The sequence below is a fragment of the Electrona antarctica genome (genome assembly GCF_951216825.1).
Source record: "Electrona antarctica genome assembly, chromosome: 17".
Classification (NCBI taxonomy): domain Eukaryota; kingdom Metazoa; phylum Chordata; class Actinopteri; order Myctophiformes; family Myctophidae; genus Electrona; species Electrona antarctica.
In genome coordinates this window covers 37,385,338-37,395,337 of record NC_136798.1, presented here as the reverse complement: position 1 = coordinate 37,395,337, position 10,000 = coordinate 37,385,338, and the positions used below count along the sequence as shown (strand labels likewise).

The window sequence follows — 10,000 nt, the reverse complement described above, 5'->3', positions numbered from 1 at the left end:
ACAATATGGACATGTCCTACATACTGCCTACACTATGGACATGTCCTACATACTGCATACAATATGGACATGTCCTACATACTGCCTACACTATGGACATGTCCTACATACTGCCTATACCGCGAGTATAGGCGACTACAGGAAACGCCAAAGTGAAATTGCTGCCACCGAAGCGAAACCAAACGTGAAACTGCGCTATTTCAACAACTTCCGCTTTACAGGACAGACAGCGTGACCAACGCCACGTCGGACAATGGCTGACGACAAACGTCAATATGTAGGAAATGTCCATACTGGCTCCATTGCATGGTCTTTCTTGATAAGGGCTGATGATGGCGGCTATTAAATCGTCTGATAACATCCAAAACCGCTAGACAGGCTGTGACAGGTGTGGAGGCTAGGGGCGTGTGTGTGTGCGTGTGCGTGTGCGTGTGTGTGTGCGCGCGCGCACGCGTGCGTGTGTGTGTGTGTGGTACACAAAGAGAGAGAGTGAGAGAGAGAGAGAGAGAGAGAGAGAGATAGAGAGAGAGAGAGAGAGAGAGGGAGAGGGGTACGTGGTGCCCCCGGTGGGACAACGAGCCGCACCTGGTCCTAATTAACCCTTCGCTTCCGCAGCGTCTCCCGCCTCGGCAGGAGGTGCATAATATTAACGAGCGATAGCCTCATCCGCTGCCTCGGCCCGGCGAGCCACAACGAGATGGAAACACGCAATTAACACGGCCGTCTCCTCCCAGCTTGCAACGCTCTCCTCCGCAGGGCTGTGCGGTCTAGTCTAGACAGCATGTGGGGGTCCGGGGAGACCACCCCCCCACATCCCCACCCCCCCACCCCTACTGGAACCCACTCTAGAGGGGGGGGGGGGGGGGGGGGGTTAACGCATTGAGACCTGAGACCAGGTTCTACAAAATGTCTTCTGATTCAGGACAGTTTTCTATACGTTTCTATATCAGTGGTTCTCAAACAATTTCATGTCAAGGACTCCCAAAACATTTATGTAATTGGCCGCCAGACCCCTATGGAAATATGTTGTTCCAAGGGACCCCCCCATGAAGCATATATTTGAGTTAGAAACTTTCACTGTGAAAGCATATATATTTAACACTCGGTGACGCGCTACAAGCTTGTAGATCTGCTATTTTTCAACAGCTAAAGTTTAACATAACGGTTGAAGTGGTTCGACGCTAAGGCGACACAGACGCGGTCCAGGTCTAATCATTTAAATGATTGATTGTTTAGAAACCAGAATGATCCCTCACAGGGTCTGTAATTCAGGGCAGTGGTGGGAAAAAGTATACTTGTTTTAATTAGCCTAAGTAAAAGTATCAATACTGCATATTAGCACCAAAAGTACTCACTATGCAGAATGTCCCATTTCAAGTTTTCACATCTTCTTGTGAGCTTGTGGATCGGCTATTTTCAAATGGCCGAAATGTATAAATGTGGTGTTGAAGCTAAAGTTTTCAAATAAATAATAATAATAATAATAATACATTTTATTTATAAGGCGCCTTTCAGGGCACTCAAGGTCACCGTACAAAAGGTTGGAAACAGTTAAAGGAGCATTCAGTGATTTGGGTGATTTGGAAAACCACCCAGTCCGCCCCGGTAACAAAATGTGCACATGCACGCTCTACAGTGGGGGGATGTGCAACAGGCCAACAGCATGTGCACCAAGGCCCGCTCCCACTCGATCATGATTGGAGGAAGGCCCCACTCATCCTGATTGGATGAAGGTTTTGCCACCCGCCACCAAAACTGAAACTAGGGTTTTTTGACCCCAGGGGCTCACTGGGGACAGGGAGGATCTCCTTATATGGTCAGCACACTCTATAGTAGGGAGGATTATCCAGAAAAAAAGAAAGAATAAGTGATATTTGAATTAAGTCAAATCACTGAATATACCTTTAATACAAGACACAGTTAAAAGCAGAACTAAGGTACAGCTTGCAGCCGAAGACAACAGAGGTCAGCCATACTGTACTGTATGCCTGCATCCTAAACAGGTGGGTTTTGAGGCGAGTTTGGAATATGGTGATTGAGACCATGTTTGTAATATCAGGGGGGAGGGGCAGAGCGGCTGTAGGCTCTTGAAATAACTGTAGTGGATGTCTTTGGATCCGAGATGTAGTTGAGTAGAAGTACACACGTATTGATATTGGAAATAGCAAAGCAGGCCTATACAAATATCTCAGAATTGTACTCAAACACAATAGTGGAGTAAATGTAGCCTGCCACTGATTCAGAGAGTGTGCACATATGGACACCGTCAGGGTCCATTTGGTTCCATGTGTTGGTCTCCAGCAGACACAATTGGAACTGGAGCACACACACGCTGATAAATGATGTGTGTGGGGTTCTCTGTCCTGATTGGATGAAATTTGAAACCCACCTGAACATTTGTTTTGTCTTTACTGCAAGAGCTGGGTGGGGAGACCCCCTTGTTACTGAACAAACAGCCCCTAGCAACATATCACTTCAATGCCTATACACAGTCGTACAAGAGGGTTGCACAAAAATAGCAAAAAGATGCAACCACTCCTATAGACAGCTATGTGTGTCCCTGTGTCCCTGGGTCTGTCCCTGTGTCCCTGTTGCACAGCCTAACACACAGACACAGGCCAGGGAGGAGGGCCAGTACAGTACAGTACAGTACAGTACAGTACAGTACAGTACAGTACAGTACAGTACAGTACAGTACAGTACAGTACAGTACAGTACAGTACAGTACAGTACCGTACCACTCACTTCAGACGGGTCTGATTTTTGAAAAATAAAAATAAAATAAAATCAAACCTGCGTGAAGTGAGGGGTGCTCTTAAAAATCACACCCGTGTGAACTGAGTGGTGTAAGGTATTATATAGCCTGATCAGCTGTGGTCTGACGTAATGTCTGACGTAATTAAATCAGCATCAACCAATCAGCATCAACCATGCTCATTTTTTGGTACGAACAGACACGTAGACTAACAAAGCTGAAATCACACCCGGGTGAACTGGGTGACCATAGCAACCATGCTAATTTTTTGGTACGAACAGACAGACAGACAGACAGACAGACAGACAGACAGACAGACACGTAAACTAACAAAGCCATTTGTAGGAGTGGTTTACACCACTCAAAAATGTATCATCATTGGTGGGCACCATTTTTAGAAACCACGAGAGACAGCAGACGGCTCCAAGCTCACAGCGGTCGCATCCGCAATGCCGCTTGTATGTCAAGGCAGCTGCTCTCGGTGCATAATACCGTTGGCGGGGTGACGTGTATCTCTGTCTCACTAGGGTGCGTCTCTGCGTGTCACCAGCCAACACACAAGAGGAGGTTGACTGAACCGAAGCCAGCGCTTACACAAAACAAGAGGTTTTGGGGGATCTGTTTGGAATTGATTACATTAAACTTCTCCCCGTCGTGTCCCCTAGGGTAGGTACCCTCACAAAAAACATGCAGTAATCCTGGTCTCTAAACTACCTCCCCCTGGCACACCTGATGGAATGGAAAGGAACTGCATGGTCGGAATAACGTGTCCCTTCCACGCACTACATCCACCCGGGAACCCCCCCCCCCCCCCCTGTCAGGTGAAAGAAGCAGCTTGGACTCCTCATGCATAGAAGGAAGCATGAGGTCAGTCCGCTGCCCCCCCTCCTCCAGGTTGGCAGAGGAAGTGTAGCGCCCAGGATTACATTAGATAATTGACACATGGGTGAAAAAATGGGTTGCAAAATTGTGGGATAAACATTGTCTCTCGGTATAGCGAGGCTGGAGGGAGAGACACTTTTTGTGAAATGTTCACAACAGTGTTCGGACCACAACACAGATGAACTGATACGATGAAAGCATATAGTTCTCTATGCATTTCGGGGGTTTTGGGGGTGATTTGACCCCCCCCCCCCCACAAAAGAAATCACCCGTGCTACTGTGTGTACAAGAGCGTGTGATTATATAATAACTACATTGGAATCCATTGGAACTCAGGCTCTTTCTTTGCATTTCCTGAACAGTTAAAGGGTGCTGGACGTACAAGGTTTCCACAGTACGGCACACACACAGTATTGAAATGTGATGGATCGTTGAGTCAGATGAAAGCGCCGCGGTGTGTGGAGTTACGGAGAGGCCAGAGCCATGCGACACACATCCATCACAATGTGACAATATGGCTGTGTAGGTGAGAGGCTTAGCCTCGTTATCACAACAGCACCACCGCTCTCGCTCGCTCGCTCACACACGCACGCACAAACGCACGCACACACCACTATTTCTCAGTGCAATTTTAAATGATCACTTCATTTTTTTTCCTCTTATACAACTCGCAAACTGCACAGCCAGGTTTGAACTGGACTCCCCACCTCCCCTCACCTCCCCTCACCTCCTATCCCCTCACCACCTCACCTAGTGCTGCGATGAGTCCGGGACAGTGTCTAACTTTACTTAATTCCATTCCAATATTCCAATACTTACTTACTTACTTACTTCTATTCCACTACGTCTCAGAGGCAAATATTGTACTTCTACTCCACTACATTTATTTGTATACATATCGGCCATTTGAAACTAGTCGATCTACAAGCTCACAATTGTGAGCTTGTCTGCTATTTTCAAAATATTTCAATAATATTTGAAAACTTGAAATAGGACATTTCTGCATAGTGAGTAGGCCTACTTGACAATTTGATGTCAATTTGTACTTCTACTCAAGTGCATTTTGAATAGCAGACTGTTTCTTGTAACAGAGTATAGTTCTATACATAATTGCAGTATTGATACTTTTACTTATGGTAAAAACTTTGAGTATACATTTCCCACCACAGTACACACAGCAGTAGTGGATGTAGTGGATATAGATATCTATCTATAGGCCACCTGCCATTCTGCACAGCTGAAGGACTAACCTGCACCGTAATCTGCCTCTTAATCATCTCCTGGTGTGAAATCCTTGCCGTTGCTAAAGCTGCAGACGTGCACACACACACACACACACACACACACACACACACACACACACACACACACACACACACACACACACACACACACACACACACACACACACACACACACACACACACACACACACACACACACACACACACACACACACACACACACACACACACACACACACACCAAGGACCAACTTTAACCCACTACAGTGTGTCCAATATACTCAGCCTTTATCCCATTAAGACACCTGAGGCCGATTCTACAAAAAGCCATATTTTTCTTAAATTTTTATCCCACAATTTTGCAACCATTTTTTTCACCCAGTGTCAATTATCTAATGTAGGGGGGCAGCGGACCAACCTCATGCTTCCTACTATGCATGAGGAGTCCAAGCTGTTTCTTTTCACCTGACAGGGGAGAGCTTCCCGGCCGGACGTAGCGCGTGGAAGGAACGCGTTATTCCGACCAGTTCCTTTCCCCTCCATGCAGGCGCCCCAGCTGGCAAGCGGGAGGTAGTTTAGAGACCAGGATTACTGCATGTTTTTGTGAGGGTACCTACCCTAGAGGACACGGAGAGAACATGCAAACTCCACACAGAAAGGCCCTTTCGCCAACCCCGCCTCGGGTATGGGCACTGATGACGCGGAGGAGAGAACACGCCCCCAGCGGGAATCAAACCCAAGACCTTCCATCTGTGAGGAGACAGCACTACCGACTGTGGGAATGGAACCCAGGACCTTCTAGCTGTGAGGAGACAGCACTACCGACTGTGGGAATGGAACCCAGGACCTTCTAGCTGTGAGGAGACAGCACTACCGACTGTGGGAATCAAACCCAGGACCTTCTAGCTGTGAGGAGACAGCACTACCGACTGTGGGAATGGAACCCAGGACCTTCTAGCTGTGAGGAGACAGCACTACCGACTGTGGGAATCAAACCCAGGACCTTCTAGCTGTGAGGAGACAGCACTACCGACTGTGGGAATGGAACCCAGGACCTTCTAGCTGTGAGGAGACAGCACTACCGACTGTGGGAATCAAACCCAGGACCTTCTAGCTGTGAGGAGACAGCACTACCGACTGTGGGAATGGAACCCAGGACCTTCTAGCTGTGAGGAGACAGCACTACCGACTGTGGGAATCAAACCCAGGACCTTCTAGCTGTGAGGAGACAGCACTACCGACTGTGGGAATGGAACCCAGGACCTTCTAGCTGTGAGGAGACAGCACTACCGACTGTGGGAATCAAACCCAGGACCTTCTAGCTGTGAGGAGACAGCACTACCGACTGTGGGAATGGAACCCAGGACCTTCTAGCTGTGAGGAGACAGCACTGTGGGAATCAAACCCAGGACCTTCTAGCTGTGAGGAGACAGCACTACCGACTGTGGGAATCAAACCCAGGACCTTCTAGCTGTGAGGAGACAGCACTACAGACTGTGCCACCGTGCCCCCAAAATGCCTTTCTAAGTAGTTCTCATTCTTTCACAATTTTTCAACAATAGCAGTACAAGCTTGCAGCATGGCACAAAGTAATCCCTATTTATGTTTGCCTCGTTCTTATATATTTGACAATTTGGCCAATGTTTGCCCAGTTTTTATAGTTTACTTTTGATGCAGTATATATGGCTATTTTTAATTTCTTTGTTACTAAGGTATTCAAAAAGCGGGGAGGTGGCATGGCACAGAGGAAATGGAGAAGTACGGTAGAGGAGAGGAAAGGAGGGTGGGGGGGATGAGGTAATCTGTGCAGTGTTTAGGACACTAAGATGGAAGGTTGTGTAACGGGCCGGTGATGAACGCACTTAGTTTAAATATGCATGGAGGCAGAGAGGAGAGGATAGAGAGACAGAGAGAGAGAGACAGAGAGAGAGAGAGAGAGAGAGAGAGAGAGAGAGAGGGATGGAGACTAGAGAGGAGTGGAAGAAGGCCAGAGAGAGAGAGAGGGAGACAGACAGACAGATAGAGAGAGAGAGAGGCTCTCATCTCTCTGTCATTTGTAACATCACTAATCAGCTCTCCATCTCTCCAGGCACTCTTGTGAACTCTCTCTCTCTCTCTCTCTCTCTCTCTCTCTCTCTCTCTCTCTCTCTCTCTCTCTCTCTCTCTCTCTCTCGCATCATCATTTTGTATACTGTCTGTCTGTCTGCTTTTCCTAACCCCCCATCCTATCCCTCAGTGCCAGGGCGGGTTTACCCCCCCATACAGTATATGTGCCCATTGTGTGAGTCATTCTTGCTCGCTGCCGTGTGCGTGTTGTGTTCGCGTATATAGAAGTCCCATTTATGCTTTGTGGAGCGAGAGGGCGGTGTCATACGACGGAACATCAATTAGACGTATGCATGTACGAACTGTACGTGCGTGTGTGCGCGTGCACGTGTGTTTGTGTGGCCATACTACAGTGTATATGTCCATGTTTGTGTTCGCACCTTTGTCTCCGTCTACATCGCTGTGTGTCCCTAGAAAAAAAAGAAAAGGAAAAAAAGGGAAAAGAAAAGCACATGAAGTGCCGGTGACAGCAACCCCAGGGACTAGAGATGGAAATGAGCTAGCAGCTAAATCTGGTGCAAAGCAGCTTTAGTCCCTGAGATGAATGTGTCTGCTACGAAGAAGCGCTGCCTTCCTTCCACCATGCAAACACAAGCTAATACACACGGACAACTAACAGTAGAATGTGTCTCCGTATACACCATGCGAACACAAGCTAATAAACGCTGCAACTAACAGCAGAATGTGTCTCCGTATACACCATGCGAACACAAGCTAATACCCGCGGACAACTAACAGCAGAATGTGTCTCCATATACACCATGCGAACACAAGCTAATACACGCTGCAACTAAAAGCAAAATGTGTCTCCATATACACCATGCGAACACAAGCTAATACACGCGGACAACTAAAAGCAGAATGTGTCTCCGTATACACCATGCAAACACAAGCTAATATACACGGACAACTAAAAGCAGAATGTGTCTCCATATACACCATGCAAACACAAGCTAATAAACGCGGACAACTAAAAGACACCTAAAAGCAACACCCGTGTTCCACCTGGAGACAGAAGTGTAGCTACTGTATTCTGTCTTCTGCGCCCGGTCGCGCAACGTCTCCTCTTTGCATTGACTTTGTATGTCAATCGGATCCTCAAACTATCTGCCAAACCAGCTAACTCCCCCCCGTTTAAAGCCTCAAACTATCTGCCAAACCAGCTAACTCCACCCGTTTAAAGCCTCAAACTGTCTGCCAAACCAGCTAACTCCACCCGTTTAAAGCCTCAAACTATCTGCCAAACCAGCTAACTCCCCCCGTTTAAAGCCTCAAACTATCTGCCAAACCAGCTAACTCCCCCCGTTTAAAGCCTCAAACTATCTGCCAAACCAGCTAACTCCACCCGTTTAATCCTCAAACTATCTGCCACACCAGCTAACTCCCCCCGTTTAAAGCCTCAAACTATCTGCCAAACCAGCTAACTCCCCCCGTTTAAAGCCTCAAACTATCTGCCAAACCAGCTAACTCCACCCGTTTAAAGCCTCAAACTGTCTGCCAAACCAGCTAACTCCCCCGTTTAAAGCCTCAAACTATCTGCCAAACCAGCTAACTCCCCCCGTTTAAAGCCTCAAACTATCTGCCAAACCAGCTAACTCCACCCGTTTAATCCTCAAACTATCTGCCACACCAGCTAACTCCACCCGTTTATAGCCATCTTTTTTTCCCCTCCATAAATCAATGCTATTGAACAACCTTTTCGTTCGTGTGTTGGTTGAAAAAACATCACACTCGTGTGGAGTGAGGGGCGCTCTTAACATCATAGATCAGCCACACACACACACACACACACACACACACACACACACACACACACACACACACACACACACACACACACACACACACACACACACACACACACACACACACACACACACACCACACTACAAAAGTATTTGAGCTGGATGTTTAAAAGAAGAAATCCCATTTTGGAGTTCTAGGTGGTTTCTTCCAGGCAGCAGAGATAGGTACAGTACATGTCATTTCCCATCTCTGACATGTTGTGCCATTTCTTGTTGATGAATAATTGAATATTCAATAGCTTACATAAGCGACCACAATGAATACAAGTCCCCCATGCACGGCCATTGTGTGTTATCCTTTTGGCCGTCTTACCGTATACCTCGCGCTGTTACATTTTCGGACTAATTGAGAATTCATTCAATCAATCAAAAACCATATCGGAACTTCACGTGGTTCTGGAAACGTTCAGGTTCTGGACGATTAAACAACGTGGTCGAATAGAGCCGTCTCTCTCTCTCTCTCTCTCTCTCTCTCTCTCGTTCCATCCATCCATCCATCCAGAAAGCCTTGTTAAGAAGCAGATCCATGCATATTTTAATACCTTGGTGGCCATCACACTCCACCCACATGTTTTCTGCCATGTAAAGCAAGGATGCATTGGAATATTAAATGTGCCATATGTGTCTGGTAGCATTGTATGCAAATGTATGTTCTTATTGTTCCATAATGTAGACATAGACAATTCTGTCCTTTCAAAAGTGACACTTGATATAGAATCTATAGAATCTGCCACACTGAAAGCATAGAATTGTTTTGTTTTATGTAGGCACAAGACAATAGCCAATCTACAAGCTTGTGGATCTGCTATAAAAATACAATATTATGCGCCCGTACCCTAGGTTGGGTTGGCGAATGCGGCCCTTTCTGTGTGGAGTTAAGCATGTTCTCCCCGTGTCCCCTAGGGAAGGTACTAGTGATGCGCGGGCCGGCCCGTTGCCCGCAGGTCCCGTGGGTTGACCCGCGGGGCGGGCGGACGGGTCAAGTTTTCAGGACAATTATCGTGCGGAGGGCGGGGTGGGCCCCCCCTCACAAAAAAATCATTCCACGGTACCTGCTCTCCTGTGTGTCTACTGTCTACTCCTCCTGCTGAAACCATCAGCTTGTTTCTGTTGTTCATCAATGTGTAGCTTACATGTATGAAAGGGCGCTTAATTAGCCCCTGCCTTTTTTAACCATTGGACAAAAGTGCCCTCTCCGTTCTGAGGCT

General features: G+C 47.2%; 1 protein-coding gene across 1 annotated transcript in view; it reads right to left on the bottom strand.

Moving 5' to 3' along the window:
* Positions 1-10,000, bottom strand: part of nkain2 (sodium/potassium transporting ATPase interacting 2) — a gene marked incomplete at its 3' end in the record, with an annotated part of 135,824 nt that overhangs the window by 48,325 nt on the left and 77,499 nt on the right. The gene's annotated exons all lie outside the window — the stretch shown is intronic.